This window comes from Carya illinoinensis, chromosome 10 (assembly GCF_018687715.1).
Source record: "Carya illinoinensis cultivar Pawnee chromosome 10, C.illinoinensisPawnee_v1, whole genome shotgun sequence".
Taxonomy (NCBI): Eukaryota; Viridiplantae; Streptophyta; class Magnoliopsida; order Fagales; family Juglandaceae; genus Carya; species Carya illinoinensis.
Window position 1 is genome coordinate 17,603,989 of NC_056761.1, and position 17,011 is coordinate 17,620,999.

General features: G+C 37.4%; 1 pseudogene; it reads right to left on the reverse strand.

Moving 5' to 3' along the window:
- Positions 1-16,630, reverse strand: part of LOC122278951 — a 34,377-nt pseudogene extending 17,747 nt beyond the window's left edge.
- Between the last annotated feature and the right edge of the window lie 381 nt (positions 16,631-17,011).

Here is a 17,011-nt window from a genome sequence, read left to right on the forward strand (position 1 = left end):
TGTCTTTACTGAGTGTTCAACCGAAGATCCCAAATGAAGGGTGTTTATGTCTAGGGCTTGGTTTACCGAAATGTTCTGAAGGTCGATAGCAGATGGAAAGCTTCGGTTATGAGGCTGGCTGCCTTCATTTGGGTTGTTGCTGTTTGGCTTGGGCTTTATGGCAAACACTGACCTCCCAGACAGGCTGACTAGTAGCGACAGAGAATGGCTAGTTAGGCTAGAATCTGTTGGGCTTTTAAGATTTTCAAACTGAGCTAAGATCTGATGAAACAGATTCGTTTCCTTGGGCTTTGACTGCTCCGATGGTGCTACACTGTTTTTTGAGTTGATGTGGATTAAAGAGGATGGGCTGTTGATTAATGAGAGAGGCGCTTGCTGAGCCATCGGATCTTCTTGGGCAATATGGACAGTTGTGATTTCCTTGGCATTTGGGAATTTTAATCCAGATTTTGATTGTATCAGAAGCTCTGTGTTTCCTTCAGTGATTGATTCTGACAAAGTTGTCCCCCCGGCTGCTTGGTGTACACGTGTCTCCGTGAAAATATCTCCAAGTCCCACGTTCATGTAGTTTCTATTTCCTGCTATAGTACCTACTTCAGTACCTTCTTCTTGCCCATTGCTGAAATCCATTGCAGTGCATTGCCTTTGATTGTATGTTGGGATCATCATCCATGCATTACTAAATGTTTTCATGCTTTCAGTTTCTGTTTGTAACATTTTCTCTTTTCCTTTGCTTGATCTCGGAGGGAAGAATTGCCTGGTTTCATTGACATCCGAGTGGTTGTCAACATATAGCATGTCTGAGTCTCTTTGTTCCGTAGGGTTGTATTCTTCAGCTTGTACATTCCTCTTGGCATTTTGGTTTTCAGCTCGCATCCACGGTCCAAAGTTGGAAACTGTAGTTTGAGTTTGGAGAATAGGGCATGCTTGTTGAATATGTCCTAGGCGTCCACAGCAGTAGCAAAAGTCTGATAATCTTTCGTATTTGAAGCTTACCCAAGTTGCTGGCCTGCGTGCTCGGATTAGTGGAAAACCTTCAAGCAGTGGATTGTCCACATTGATTTCTACTTGCACTCTCATAAATCTTCTGAAGAGAATTCTTGGACTGGTTGTTTTCTCTACTTGTATGAATTTCCCAAGCTTTGTAGCTATTTTCCCAGCATTTTGGCTGGTCATGAACTCTAAGGGAAGTCCATGTATTTGCACCCAGAACACTGATCTCTTCAGGTTTATTTCATTCAAACTCAAACCCGGTGGCCAGTCACGAATCAACATGTGGAAACCTTTTATATTCCATGGCCTTTGTTCTAGCACCCTGATCCTTTCTTGCTCTGTTGCGAAAGTGAATAGGAAAGTATTGACGTCAAGATCTTCTATAGTAATCGCTGGTGCAAAGCTCCATGCTAACTTGATAGTAGCATGCAGTGCATGCTTGTTGAGTGGTCTGGACGAAATAATACGACCTATCAATACTAGGGCAGAAGTTGAAGTGCAAGATCATTTTCTGGTTCTAGGTTCAAATCTTGCCAAATACTTCTGAAAGTTTGGGATGCATTTTCAGAGTTGTTAGGAGTTTGATGCTCTTGGTTGCTGGAGAGATTCTTTTTGGCCATTTTTGAGATATTCTGAAAGATGAAACGATGGAAGATGGATGAAAGGTAATGGTAGTGAATAAAATGGATGAAAGATGAAACGATGGAAGATGGATGAAAGATGGGGGTATTTAAGACGGGGTCAAGGGATGAAAGATTTCTTTGAAAATCTGGTTAAAGAACTATGATCCGGTTGGGTATAACGGAAAAAAACTTACTTAGGACGGGTTTAACTCACTAGGGAGGTGGGGAGAACTCATCTTGGAGCGAGAGATCCGACCATATAAATATTGAGACTAACATATGTAGATGTATATTAATTTTAACGTGTTCTTTATTTCAAAATTTACAAGTATATGAAAAAATTCAAGATAAAGGAAGCAAGACTCAGGAAGATAAGTTGAAAGAAATCTCACTTTAACATGATAACTAACGTAAGCGTGAAAGGTAGATAAACTACAAACTGTACGGTCCAGCTTTTTGCCTTCTACATGACGCGGGTAGATAACTGCATGGTTTGAACATTGGAATTTGTTATGGTGATATAGACACAGAAAAAACCAACTCTGACCATTTTCTACATTACCAAATGTTACAAATCCTGCATTTGCCGATAATGTTTCAGCAGGAGCTCCCTTCAGTTCTAAAGGAGGAGATGAAGACCACATACAAGAAGGGGCATTATTAAGTCCAGCTGTACGCCTTGCTTCCACAAACTCCTGAATGAAAAACAGACCTTGGAAGTGAAAAACTAGAAGTAGCACATGAGCAGTATAAGGGAAGGTATGCTTGTAAGTGTCGGCAACAATATCAACATACATATATGCAAATTGTTAAAAGCTTCCACGTCTGAAAGGCCTTCCGAGGACCATCAACAAAATGTGACTCCGCTAGTATATTTCCCAGATAAAATTCATGTTGGCATTTTTTTGAGACATAGCATTACATCAACTATAAGTTATAAACTTATTGTACCTGCAGGAAGGAAGTGGCAAGAACAATATCTATGGAGTCCTTAAATCTCATAGGAAACATCACCGTCACCTTTCCTACCTGTTAGAAACCAATATTATAACATCTTCTCAGCGAAATTTCAAGTACAGACCCTAATACATCAGCTACAATGAAACATACACAATGATTACCACAATTGTGTCATGAACTTTAATGCAAATAAATTTTTGCTGAAATTCAATAATATTCTATACAAATTTGAGATTGATGCAGCTAAAAGATCATGGGGTTAGCAATTTAATTTATGAATCTTAAGGAGTATTTTTACAATTAGTTTATGAGACCGATTCACTCCTAAAGAATGAATTTATTGCATTAGTGCACAGGGTTTGGAATATTATAAAGATGAAGATGTAATTGGAGTGCTGTTTGGTTTTCAAAATAATCTGCCAGCAATAGGAATAGGCTGGTTTCTCCATCAAATAGGCATGATTATGGTAGAATAGCTTGGTTTTATAATGTTTTTATGTTTAATTCATGTTTTGAAATGCTTCATGCATGTAAGTCATTTGAAACAAATCGGGAATTTGTGGAAAACAAAGGCTTTTTGAGCTGTCTGCACATTGCTTGCTTACTGGGTTACAATCTTGCATTATCAATATCTTTTCTTGACAAGTGCATTATCAATGTGTTTAGGAGCTAAGTTGCTGATTGACTGCTTTGACAGAAGCATATAACTATGGCTGAAATATTTTTAGAAAACTTACTCCCTAGACTTTCTCAATCTCCAAACCTTGCCAAAAAAATAAAAAAAACTCTCCCAAAGTCTCTGGATGTAAAATTATTTTAACTTTTGATGCCTCTATTCGTTTTATCTAATTATTGGATATTTTTGTACAAGAAGATTAAGATTGCGTGCGAATTATGTGATCAGAGCATATTGTGACCATTTTCTGTAAAATCTGTATATAGAAGTAAAGAATTGTTAGTCCATGAAGAAACGGAATAGAACAGGTTTGATCTAGTTACATATGAAAATAAATCAAACAATATGCACAGTTTGTTGGGTTGGAAAATGGAACAAAAGCACGGTTTATATACAGCTTTCAAACAGAGAAATGTAAGAATATTTCAGAGGCATAAAGAATTCCTGGAGAATGCGTTGGATTAGACAAAACACGGGAATCACATATTTCTGGAATCCTATTAGATTCACAATCATATCTAAACGTGGGTTAGTCACATACCCGAGAATTCATATTTGTAAACATCACATTCCAGGTAACGTGGATGTTGGGGGAAATGTAAGATTCTATAAATCAAACGCCAATGTTAGTCCTTTTTAAGGACAGTTTTAAAGCCGAGTGACTATGCCCAAATTGGGTTGCCTATCGAATGGTTGAAAGCCCAAAACCTTAGAACACTTGTTAAATTAAAGCAAAGTATACTTTCTCTGATACTTAGCCAGGTTTTTCTGTAATAATAGAAATGGGTTTAAGGCCTCAAAGGCCTCTTTTTAGTAATACAGATCTTTTAAAGGGGCTTTTATGTGCACTAAAAACCTAGGAAAATTGACAGAGCGAATGCAGCCACAAAGGCAAAAGAGACCTTAAATATGAATAGGAGGATGGATTTCTATTTAAATTCATCCTATGCAACTTAGTTTATGGCTGCCAAGACAAGGTTTTAGCAAACTTCAAAGATAGAAGTAATGATTTAAAAATCATTTTTTGAGACCTAATGACTTTAGACTAGCTGAGTTTGAGTAAGGTTAGATAATTAGATTTGCACACAATGGATAGCATAAAGCAAATTGAGCTTATATTATAGTTGTGGGATAAATAAGACTGCTTGCATGGTGTAGACATTCAATGCTAACTTAGTTGAAGTCAAAGAAATATCTAAACGGTGAGGATGGAGAGAGAGAGAGAGAGAGGAATAATTTTCTCCTGAATACTACCACTCTCTACAAATAAATCAAGAAGGTTAAATGAAGTTGTTCAAAGTTCTAAAGAAGAAAAATTTATGCAACAAAGATACGTTAACCTGTTAAGATGCTATTTTACCTGAGGAATAAGGAAAAAGGACTCATTCGAACGATGCACAATGGCAACATGCTGATTCATATTAGAAGCAGCAGTCCTTGATGCAAGTTGCTTTAGAATTACTCTCAATGGAGCAGCAAGTACTGTTTCCCTTATAGATGCAATCTTTACCAGAAGAGCATGTTTGTACCCTGCACAACATCAACAAGAAAAAAAGTTGAAGAAATCAACAAATTATCATAGATAAGTGAGAATTTTTATGCTATATGGTTTAGGGTAATCTTAGACAGATAGAATTGACAAAAGTTATATCAAACAACTATTATATGCTTTTAGAAAAAAGGTTAAAGCAAACCCAAAATGTTGGCACGATGACTTGCATTATAGCATCATTAAATGCTCCAGTCTGCACAGAAGCCCTACACTGCTAGACGGCAAAGATGAATCCTTACCAAACAATTATGCTTCATAACATTAGGTGCAGCAGCCAGTCACACAAAGTTTTAACACAGCCCCAACTCTACAACTTTGAACGTAATGCCAATTTACACACCTGAAGTAGGATATTTAACTTCCAGCAACAGAATGTGGCATTTACATCCATGGTCCAATATAGGAAGGTATGCAGATGATGAAGGGTGGGTGGAAGAGGACAGACCCCTAAAATGATCTTTAGCATAACCAACAGAGGGACCACTAGTGAGATTTCCATTTATTTTCCTTTTTTCTTTTCTTTTCTTTTTCTTTATACAAGTGATAAAACATATTTAAGAAAAAACGAAAATATATGGTCCATATGCTCAAGAGACTACAATAGAAAAGTCAAAGTGAAGGCATCAACTTCCCAATCTTGTGCAGCTTTGATAAAGGTAATTTTCCATTGAGAGAAGCCACTAGATACATCCAGAAGATCTGCAATGGAGGCTTCTTGCATTCGTGAAATTCTGTAAATTCCTGGAAAAAAGCTTCCTTGAGGGGTCTATAACCACACCATATTTCATGCCAAAATTTGATTCTAGACCCATCCTCCACCACAAAGCAAGTGTATGTAGAGAGAGTGGCCCATACTCTTCTTATTTGCTTCCATAGCCCCATCCCATGTGACCCTCTCACCTCATTTGACACCATCCTCCCCATGTCCCACCATATTTTGATTGATATCTCCACAGCCACTTGCCCAATAGAGCATGTTTACAGGCTAACAAATTACAAATTCCCAGCCCTCCTTCTAAGATTGGGGTACATACCAATGATACCATGGCTTTTACCAAGTGAAATTTGAACTCATCCTCCATCCCCACCATAAGAAATCCCACTGCAGTCTCTCCATACGATGGGCCACCCTAGTTGGAATTGGGAACAGAGAGTGGAAATAGGTGGGCAGATTAGAGAGTACTTTTGATCAAAGTTACTCTCCCTCCTCTTGACAAGTATATCCTCCTCCAGCTAGCCAATCTTCGCTCCATTTTTACCAAGACCTCACCCCAAATTGGCATAGATTTGAATGAAGCACCCAGGGGAAGACCAAGATATTTTATTGGCAAGGATGATACTTTACACCTGAGAATGTGAGCCAAGCTCTACACATTTGGAACATTTTCCACTGGCACTAATTCCGACTTGGTTAGATTCACTTTCAAGCCAGAAACAACTTCAAAGCAAAGTAAGAGTGCCCTCAAAGCTAGGATGTAATCTTGGTTGGCCTCACAAAAGTTGAGAGTGTCGTATGTGAACAGAAAATGGGAGATATCAAGCCACTAAGAATCCTGAGAGAAATCCACTCCATGACACCTGAAATCATTTTGCTAAAAGCTTCCATTACAAAAACAAAGAGTTATGGAGAAAAGACCTTTTGGCGTCCCTCTAAGAAGGGGAGATACACCATCTAGTCTTTCTACAAGTCTCTCACCATGGAAGACTCCAATCCTTTTCCATGGAAAAGCATTTGGAAGACTAAGGCCCCTTAAAAGCTACAAGTTGGTCTCCTTGGGGAAGATCCTCACTATAGACAACCTTTAAAAAGCTGAATCATGGTTATGGATTGCTGTTGTATGTGCAAAAAAAGTGGGGAGTCTATTGACCATGCATTACTTGATTGTGAAGTTGCCATGGCCCATGACCCTATGGAATGAGATCTTTTCTAGAGTTGGAATAGCTTGGGTGATGCCGAGAAGGGTTGGTTGAGTTTCTAGCAAATTTTAGAGGCCTTCATGGTAACTCACAAATTGTAGCAATTTGGAAGATGATCCCAACTAGCCTTTAGCGGTACCTATGGAGGGAGAGGAATGAAAGAAGTTTTGAAGACCGCAAGCGGTCAACGAACAAGCTTAAAATGTTTTTCTTTAATCCATTGGTTGATTGTAATTAACTTCAATGGCATGACTATTCATGATTTCCTTGTATCCCTAGTCAATTATGCATAGGTATTGCTCGTTTATGTGTCCTGTGTACTTGAGCTATACCTACTTTCTACCATGAATAAAATTATTATTTACCGATAAAAAATAGGGCAATATCCTTAGAGAGAATTATTGTTGAAGCATTTTTTAGGGTAACATTGCAAGTGCTTAATGGTGGGAGAACTCAATTGTACTAGCTACTTTTATTCTTTCTTTTATACATCTATTTTATTTGTGCAGGGAGAGAAAAAGTAGAAAAGAAAGCGCATGGGGGCAAAACTATGTAAAAGAAGGAATATCCCATTGTAGCTTATAAAAGGCTTATGCCCTACAGGATAATCCTCATCCTTTTTCATGGCATTTTCAGTGAGGGAATTTGCTATAACAACTTAGCACCAAAAGGGAGGATTATTTTGTTTGCATGTGATTGAGGATTTTATTAAAAAACGTAAAAGGCATAACCAAAGTATATAGGACGTATAAAAGAAGAACACCAAATTAAATACAGAAAAGGATAAAAGTAAATCATGAAAAGTAAAAGTAAATCATGAAACGAATGGAGTATTGAAGAAAAACAAAAGTTATAAGTTCTTCCATCATCAGCTCGCAATCCTCGGAATTTTTATCATTCATTTCCCTACAAATACACCACATTAAACGGATAAGGGTCATCTTTCATATTGTTGTGATTTATGGGCCCAATCTATCACAATAATATGACCTTTTCTTAGATTATCTATGATGAAGATCTTCCCTAAAGAGGTCCATGCGAAAAGAGCTACTCTTAGAGTCACCTTAGTCCACCAAATATTCCTCCAAGGAAGAGTTGCTATCCTGAGGTACAAAGACATGATAGAAAAATCAGGCAGTCAACTTCCTTTTCCTAGAAGGGGGTTTAAAGGGTATGGACCTCCGAAACATTATCTAGAAGATAACAAGAGATTAAAATTTTCTTCAAACATGACAACTCCAATAGATCAGCCACTAAAGCCCCTTGCAAATGCACAATACTATACACCTTTGAGAAAGCTTACTTGTGTAACATATGGATCCTAAATTAGGCCATAAGATAAATTTTTGTTTATTTATTTATTTATATTTTAAAAATATTATTAGAAACATTCTATTATTGCTACTATTATATTTCATTAACAAGCTGCGCATTTTTTAATTCAGATTATTATTATTATTATTATTATTATTATTATTCATTTTATTTATTAAAAGGATAAATGTAGCTAAATCATCAGTTAAGACTTTTTGTTTAAAATCATCACTGACCAAAATTACACGATTAATATGTAAACTGCCCACTAGCAATATCAGTCACTTCGAGTCATGTTAATTAAACTGCTGCACAATGCTTTTAAACTTCCGTCATTCTCTCTCTCCTCTTGGCAGTGGCGGAGCCATGTTGGGGCAAGGGGGGCCTACAATGTGAAAAAAAAATATATATGTATTAATTTTTTTATTAATAAAATAATATTAATTTATTATGTATTGGCCCCTCCATAAAATTTAATCTAATATAAAAATGAAATAAATAAAACACATCTCATATAAAATAAAATACATAATTTTTATTATAAATAAAAAAAATTCTAATTATAACTAATAGTATTTCTAACCTCTTTCCATTGTCTATTAAGAATTTTGATTTAAATTCAATACTTGATGATTTTATTTGTTTAAAAGAATGCAAGTTACAATTTTAGACGTTCTGTATTTTTTTTGTTTAATATACTTATATGAATGTCTTTATATTATTTCAAGGATATATTGTTCTTGACATATCAAATATTTTTTTAATATATAAGTTGTATTAAACGTATTTTATTTTTATTGTAAATCTTCCTATCAGATTATTATATATCGTAAAAAAAAATTGTATAAAAGTAAAATAAAAAATATTTTATGTATATTATTATAATTTTATTTGGCCCCCCCTAAAATAAATTCCTGGTTCCGCCACTGCCTCTTGGGTGACCCTCCGGCAGGTTAATGTTATGGCAGTCAATAATGGACTCCAATTTGAAGACGTTGAGCACCTTTCCCCATCTTTAAATCTTCTCCTTTCCCTCTACAATTTCACCAAAAAAAAAAAAAAACTTAGCATTCTATCCTCATGTTAAAACCCCTAGAAAAGTGGCCTCAGGAAAACCTCGACACTGCCCTTGGGAAGCAACGACGGCACCATGGCCAGCCTACACGCATGCCTTACTAGCGCATGGTTCCAACCCATGCCTTGCAGCTTCAACGCCCAGGCCACCAGCTTAGGCCATGCAGCATGCATACATGACTCACCACCAGCAGGCCTTGCATGGCACCATAACATGCCCACCAGTAGGCCTTTGCATGGCACCATGCCATGCCATGTTGAATCAGCAAGCCATGTTGTGCCACCTAGCCATGGACTAGACCGAAGACCAACATGCACCATCCTAGCCCACCATGGGCTCATGCATGCCAAGGCCAACTTGGCCCATGCCACTATGTTATTTCCTTTTTATTTATTTTATTTTTATTTATTTATTTCGAATGGGTCTTTTAGGGGTTTCCAAGTTGTAACTCTTATAAATAGGACCCTTAATTCTTTCTTTTATATCTTTTGACAATTTGCTTTGGACGGCTTTGTTCTTGAGATCATCCATTTCGGTGCTTAGCACTTGGGCTCTTTAGGATGCAATTCGTGAATCCCTAATGAGAGAATCACACTTTACAATTCGTGAATAAATGTGGTTCAATCTATCAATCGTATGAGTATTATTCATTCACTCTCTTGTCTTCCATTTACTTTCCATTGATCTTATTATTTTATGTGCATTGTTCTTTAATTGCTCTTGAGTTGTTCTTGAAAATTCATTGTGTTCTTTGGTTATTCATTGCCATATCCCCATTTGCCTCATTTGATCCATCCAAGCACTTAGTGCCGCCCACTATAGTGTTTGCCCTAGTCCACCCCCAATGCTCCATAAGGAAACTCTTTCCTTATAGGAGCCTTGACTTCCTCCAATTCCAATCCCTTAATTTAAGGAATTGATAATCCTCTTCAATTCCTTAAATCCCTCATCCCTTAATTTAAAAAATTGACAATTCTCTTCAATTCCTTAAATCTCTCAAGTCAACATTGACTTACCAAACTAGCCACACCAAATCCTCAAAGATTCCTACCACTTAGGAATCCTTCCAAAACCCCAGCCTCCATCCACCTTGGCGCCACCTAAGTTCCCTTGGGCAATTTCAGCAACCCTAGTTGCCTCATAGCCGAACACCCTAGCCTCACTTACTTTCATCAACCCTAGCCCAATCAACTTGACACTACACTCAAGGAACAAGCCCTAGCCGTCCATAGAGAATTGTGAACCCTAGACACTTAGCCTACCCAATTCCTTCACCATCTCCATCATTCCACATCCCAAACACCTACCCATTGTTGAAGGTCAAGCAAGTTGGCAAGATCACTTGGTCACCAACATCACCAAGGCGAGCTCGTGGACTTAATGTTTAGGGACAAGACCCTGTGTACTCGGGCTTTGCCTATTTACGAGGATCAATAGAACTTCTTTTACCTATCAAAAAAATGATTAGGGACAAGACCGGTGTCCCTAACACCTCACAACTAGCCATGATAGCCAAACTGCCAGACCCTCCCTCACGTTCTTGTTAGCCACAGCACCGTCGTTCACCATCCCAGCAGCCACATCCATTTCCCTCACACCTAGACCACCACGAACCACCCTAATACCGCCCAAGCAAGCCAAGAAAAAATGAGACACCCACCGTCCATTCAGCCACATTATTCGAGCCTATCATATTGAAAACCACCAAAGGACACCACAGAAGTGTCCATCAATAAGTACTCTTCTCCCTCCATTACGAGCGTCAACCCTATCTCTCTCCTCCGCTATTTTCTCTCTCTATAGTATGTGACCGACTATTTTTGTGTTTGTGATTTGTCGTGCTCCACTGCCAACCATGACAGGGGGAGTCGAAAATCACAGGACAGCCCAAAAACAGCCGACTGAACACCTCCCGTCACCCTCACACCGCTTCGGTAAGACATCTCTCTCTCTCTCTCTCTCTCTCCAACCTCTATTGTGTTCCTCTATTTAATGGCACTGTTTCGTTTCCACCACCATGTCTCAAAAGGGTCAGAGATTACCTTCTCGCCGGCGTCTTCAATTCAACTTCCAATCCGTCGCATCCTTCCTTTCTCTCTCAGATACGAACTACAACGTGAAATTCAAGAATTAGTGCTACGAGGTAAGTAGTTTGATCGTATAATTAGGATTAGCACATATTAGCTAGTGTAGTTAAATTAATTATTAAAGTCAATTATTTGAAAGTCAATTTTTATGTACCATGCATGACATGAGATATGTAGGCATGCTATTCATCATAACACATGATCATGATTATTTCCACATTTTATAGTTAGTTATGTTATTATGTATATCATGCATCTCACGTTGCATAAGACACATAAGCTTTCATATAATAAAGTATAAGATAAATTTTTTTTTTGATAAATTAATAAAGTATAAGATAAAAATTAAGATTAATAAGATGAGCTTAGACATGCATGGTACCAATGCAGTATGGGTGGATGTGCAAATCACAAACCTAAATGTGGTCCACTACAATAGGTTATGCTACAATCAGCGGTTCCCCTTATAGCCATAGGATGTGGAACTGGTGCACAACCTTGCACACGGGGTTAAGGTATGTTGGCCAATCAAGATAAGTTAAGATAAGATAAAGAAGATGATATCTCTAAGTCATGCATGTCATAAGCATAATTTTTTAATAGTCAAGATTTTCATTCTCTCAAGCATGCAAAATTTTATGAAAAACATTATGTTTACTATATTTATGTTATGGTGGGTTTCTTACTGAGTCTTTGACTCACTTTAGTTTTGTTTTATGTTTTAACCACCCAAATGAGGAAGACAATGAGGATGAGCAAGCAGGTCAAGTTTAGATGGAGCAGTTTGATGAAATTTGGTCCCAAGAGTCTTAGTTTGGTTTTACATTATGACATCAATTTTCTCAATTTAGTTTATTTGAAAATTTTGATTATGTTTTTATTCAAGACATGGTTTTTTTAATAAATCTTTTCTGAATTAAATAGTTGTCTTATTAATTGTGTAATCTCTTGTCTGGCTTCATTTACAGGTGTGTGACATCCCTAGCCTAAGGGAAGGGGGTGTTACAACTTGAGAGCCTCGTTTCCACTGTCGTGCCAAGATCTAATGAATGTTTGTTGCTTTGTCAACTATAATACTTTTTTACACTTTTGAGAATCTCAATCTCTTCAAAAGACCTCAAGCCACATGGCCATCTCTTCCTTCTACAAACTCGAGTGCTAGTCCATCAGTCTTAGGCCTCCAAGCAAACCGATTAGAAAGTGGATTTTTATCAGACTAAATAACATGATTTCTTATCTGAATTTGATTAGAGGAGACTGAGTAATCAATGAAAAGCATCTCAATAACATTTTTCCTCCTATGCAAGTTAGCCACTCAATAGAAAAACTTGTTACGCATGCTTCCTCTCTAACTAACAATAGAGCCCTTGATTTGTACCCCCAAGAAATCTACTCCATTAATGTCAGTAATCACTTGCTTTCCCATATCTTATCTTCTTCAGATAGTACTCTCTCCTCTTCCACACCCTCCAAACCTGATAATTCCTCCAGAAAGACTTCTGATGCTATACATTACCAAATATTTGCTCATTATAAGTCTTAAGTCTTACATTCTTTAACACATTTAAGTTCCGTTTGGATAATGAGTTGAGATGAGATGAGTTAAGATAAAAGTTGAAAAATGAATAAAATATTATTTTTTAATATTATTATTGTTTTGCGATTTGAAAAGGTTGAATTGTTTGCTATATTTTGGTGGGAATTTGGAAAAGTTATAACGATTAGATGAGATAAGATGAGATGAGTTGAGATCAACTCTGAATCCAAATGGGGCTTTGAGGGCCTAAATAAAGCTTAGAGATCCTTGAAAATGGTAAGACCATTTTAAAAAGGCTTAAACATAATTTTGAACGTAAGAAACTGGCTTGAACCCATGAGGACAACTACAATCAATTGCAAATGCAAGATAGCCAAAACAAATTCACAGGTTATATATACCCAACTAAATATATTCCACTAGTCTTCAAGTATGTTGCATGTTAAATTCAGATGAGGGCATAATAGTTCACAAAGTATTCATTTGAAGCATGAGTGCCCTCATAAGGAGCAACCATTTTAAGTAAAATTTTATTGATATCAGCAAGCGCAACCAAATACACTGGATGTATACAAGAGAGAACGCCAAACTAGGAAGAAGAAATAGATACAAGGAAATCATGAACATTAATCCCATTAAAATCCAAAGCTATTGCCCCAAAAAAACGTGTTGAAAAAGAATCTTCTGAGTTCCTCCAGCAAGCATCCGTTTGTTTCTTTTCCTCCAAATGCATCACAAAAGGCATATGGGAACTATGGTCCATATTGTTGCAATTTGAGGGATACCATGAAGACTTATGGTTCCTTACTCTTCCAAGCGTTCCTCCAAGGGAAGTGGTTATTATCCTAATTAGTGATGACTCTATAGAATGTACCTTTCCTAGAGGGAATCCTTGAAACCCCCCCGCCCCTCCTTTTTTTTTTTTTTTTTTTTTTTTTTTTTTTTTTTTTCCGAATGGTAGAGGGACTCCTTGACATCTTATCTATTTCTTGGTTCCTTATTCTAGTAGAGTACAATAAGCTGAAGAAATCTGTAAGAACCCCAACTTTCCCCATCATGGGCCACCATAAGTGTTTTTTTTTTTTTAATTGGCATGGGTTGTTTGGAAAAAAGTCCCAATTAATCTTGAGGGTGCACAAACCATAGGTAGGGAATTTTCCATAAGTGCATCTCGGGAAAATTCCCTTAGTCTGATGGCTCCCTGAGGAATTGAATGTTCCACTAAGCAAAACCACCCGAAATCTCCAATAAGTGTATCACCAATGTCTCTTCTCAACGCACAATCCTATATACAGTAGGGAAAGTGTTCTTGAGTGCCCTCTCGCCACACCAAATATTATGCTAGAAACGGATCCTAGAACCATCCCCAACCACAAATCTAGTGTGTTGAGAAAATACCCCTAACCCCTTCTAAGGTTTTTCCGTAAGCCCACACCATAAACACCTTGTGCCTCCAAAGAGCACCCCCCCAAGTACCACCATATTTGGAATTTATCACCACCTTTCACAATGTCTCCCCCTCTTGAAGGTAACACCATAACCATTTCCCAAGAAAAGCCCAGTTGAAAACTTTTAGATTTTGGATCCCCAAACCACCACATGAGATTGGGGAGCCTACCTTGTCCCAATTGACTAGGTGGTGAAATTTAAATCTTCACCTAGGCTGCTCCAAAGGAAGTCACATTGGAGCTTTATGCGATTCACCGCACTCGTATAGGGACCAACGAGAGGAAATAAGTATGCAAATTTGAGTGTACTCTTGATTCAGGTGATCCAACTATCTTTTGACAATTACAACCTCTTCCAACTTTCCAACCTACATTCAAACTTCTCGATCACTTCATTCCATATGGACTAAGCCTTGAAGGAAGCACCAAATGGGAGGCCAGATACTTCATAGGCAAACCCTACCACCCAAGAACTAGCCAAGCTTTTTAAGGAGCAACCATTGCAATCAAATTTTATTTCCAACCAATAAAGGAATTACTATTCACAGATAATCCCCTAAACCAAATCTAACCTTTAGATACACATCCACGCCTATACTTGTAGGCGGACATTTCAATAGGTTAAGAAAGGCTAAGGGAAAACCCTTGCCCATTGATTTCTACCAATGCTTTTGCTGCCTGTTGGTAGGGGAGATAGCATGTTTGAAGATATGTAGCATAGGCAACACTATAACCAACACAATGAAAGCATCAAGCAAGACCTAAAGGAAACACAATCCAGCATCAGTTCGGCCAAGAAATTAAATAATACAAATTCTCCATTGTTCGATAATAAATGGGACTACTTGAATATAATCATATGTGTATGATTGGCAAATCCATGCAATTAAATATGAATCTACACAGCTCCAAACATTTTAAACCTCTTCCTACATGTTATACACTTTCAGTTATAACTTCTAATCATTTCACTAGCAAGCCGTTGGAATGGATCCTTGACACTAACATTCACCCATGTCATGTGTGAAGGGCATAAAATTAGTATAAAAACATTTTGAAGAAGTAGAATAAATGGATATCTTTCACAAGTGATCCACAAATCCTTCAGCACATCAACTACAAGCTAATAATGACCTTAGAAAAGGAACTCGTTGAACCTTCATCTGGAGGACGTTTGGATAAGTTCAGTTTCAGTGTGAGGTTAAATCCATCCCTTGGAGGATCAAGAATTTGAACAATCACACCCTATGCAGCTTTTATAGCTTCAATAGCTCCGGAAGGAAGTCCACCAAAGAAGATGGCCTCTGGAGGAGGAGTGGGTAATGACACTGACAGCAGCAAAATGTGTGGATTCTTCAATGAAACCTACAATATATTTTTGGCAACCGGATAATTTAATCCAAAACCCATGCTCCACATGACAAAACTACTTGTTTGATAACTAATGCAGTTGATTACTTCAAGATCCATGGTTACGAGTTTAATCGAAATTATTTTATTTCCTTACACAGGAATGTTAAATTGTTAAAATAAAATACCTGAATATGGTAACGAACATCATCAAACTCAACCCAATGGTTATCAAATTCAACTCCTTTCTCAAAACTGCAGAAAAGAAATGACATATCAGCATGCTGTGCAAGGCGATTGAAAACAGATCAGCATGCTGTGCAAGGGAATGGAAAATAAAAATGCAAATAAAATTGACTTCAGGTTTCCAATATGTATTTTTGTAGGTGGCCAAGTGATAAAAAGCTAAAATATGAATTGAGTACTGGAATAAGCATCAGTATCATCACAAAAATTGAGAAGATTACTTAATAGTAATTAAATTGGGTGGTATGGAAGTGATTACTGGCAACAATGTCTTGCTAGTTCGACTGCAATAATTTTAACCAAACGATATATTTTTTTTCCCTTAATTGAACGTCCATTCAAAAATTTATAAATAAGCCACTCGACCGAAAATGCAGAGATACGCATACATTGAGCACAAAGAACCACATGAAAACGCACAAAACCGATTTGAATACAAATAAGAGGAAATAAGTTGAGAATTATATAAACTTCATGCGATGCAAAACTAAGCTCAAAAATCAATGTATGGATGCCAGGAAAAGTTTGTGAAATTGAGTCCTAGTGAACAAAAACTGGAGTGAGGTATAATCCTTATTTGCGGATTGCAAACAAGATCCACAATAGTGTTTTCAATGACAGAACAATGCAAAAGGTGAAAATATTCGGAATTACAGGTATACGAGGGGCCCGTTCCCACTCCTATAGAGAATTAACATGGTAGAAATAGCAAATGAGAGAGAGAGAGAGAGAGAGAGAGAGAGAGAGAGAGAGAGAGAGAGAGAGAGAGAGAGAGAGAGAGAGCGCTCACTTCTGAACTCGATTCAGCAAGGCTTGAAGGAGAAATCTGGAATGAGATTGCAGCAGTATCATGGAGTCCAAGAGGCTGTTTCTTTGCGCGTCGGAGAGAGCACAAAATTGGTCAAGCCTTGGGAGGATCTGCAATGTCATGTTAAGGAGGGAATTGGACTTGAGATTCTTTTTCTACTTCTTTTTTGATCTTAGGCTTATATTATTGTATTTAATACCGAAATAGTGATTTTTTTTTTTATTGAAATAAGAATACTCGCAAATATATTATATAACATGTCGGCATTAAGCCATTACAAGAGCATGAATACAAGGGATAACAATATCAACATCAATCTTCTCATCATTAAACAGCATAGCCTCTCTTGCTAACACATGTGCTACTTGATTTGCTTCCCTTTTAACATGCCTAAGCTTCCAACCAATTCCCTGCAACAACTGTTT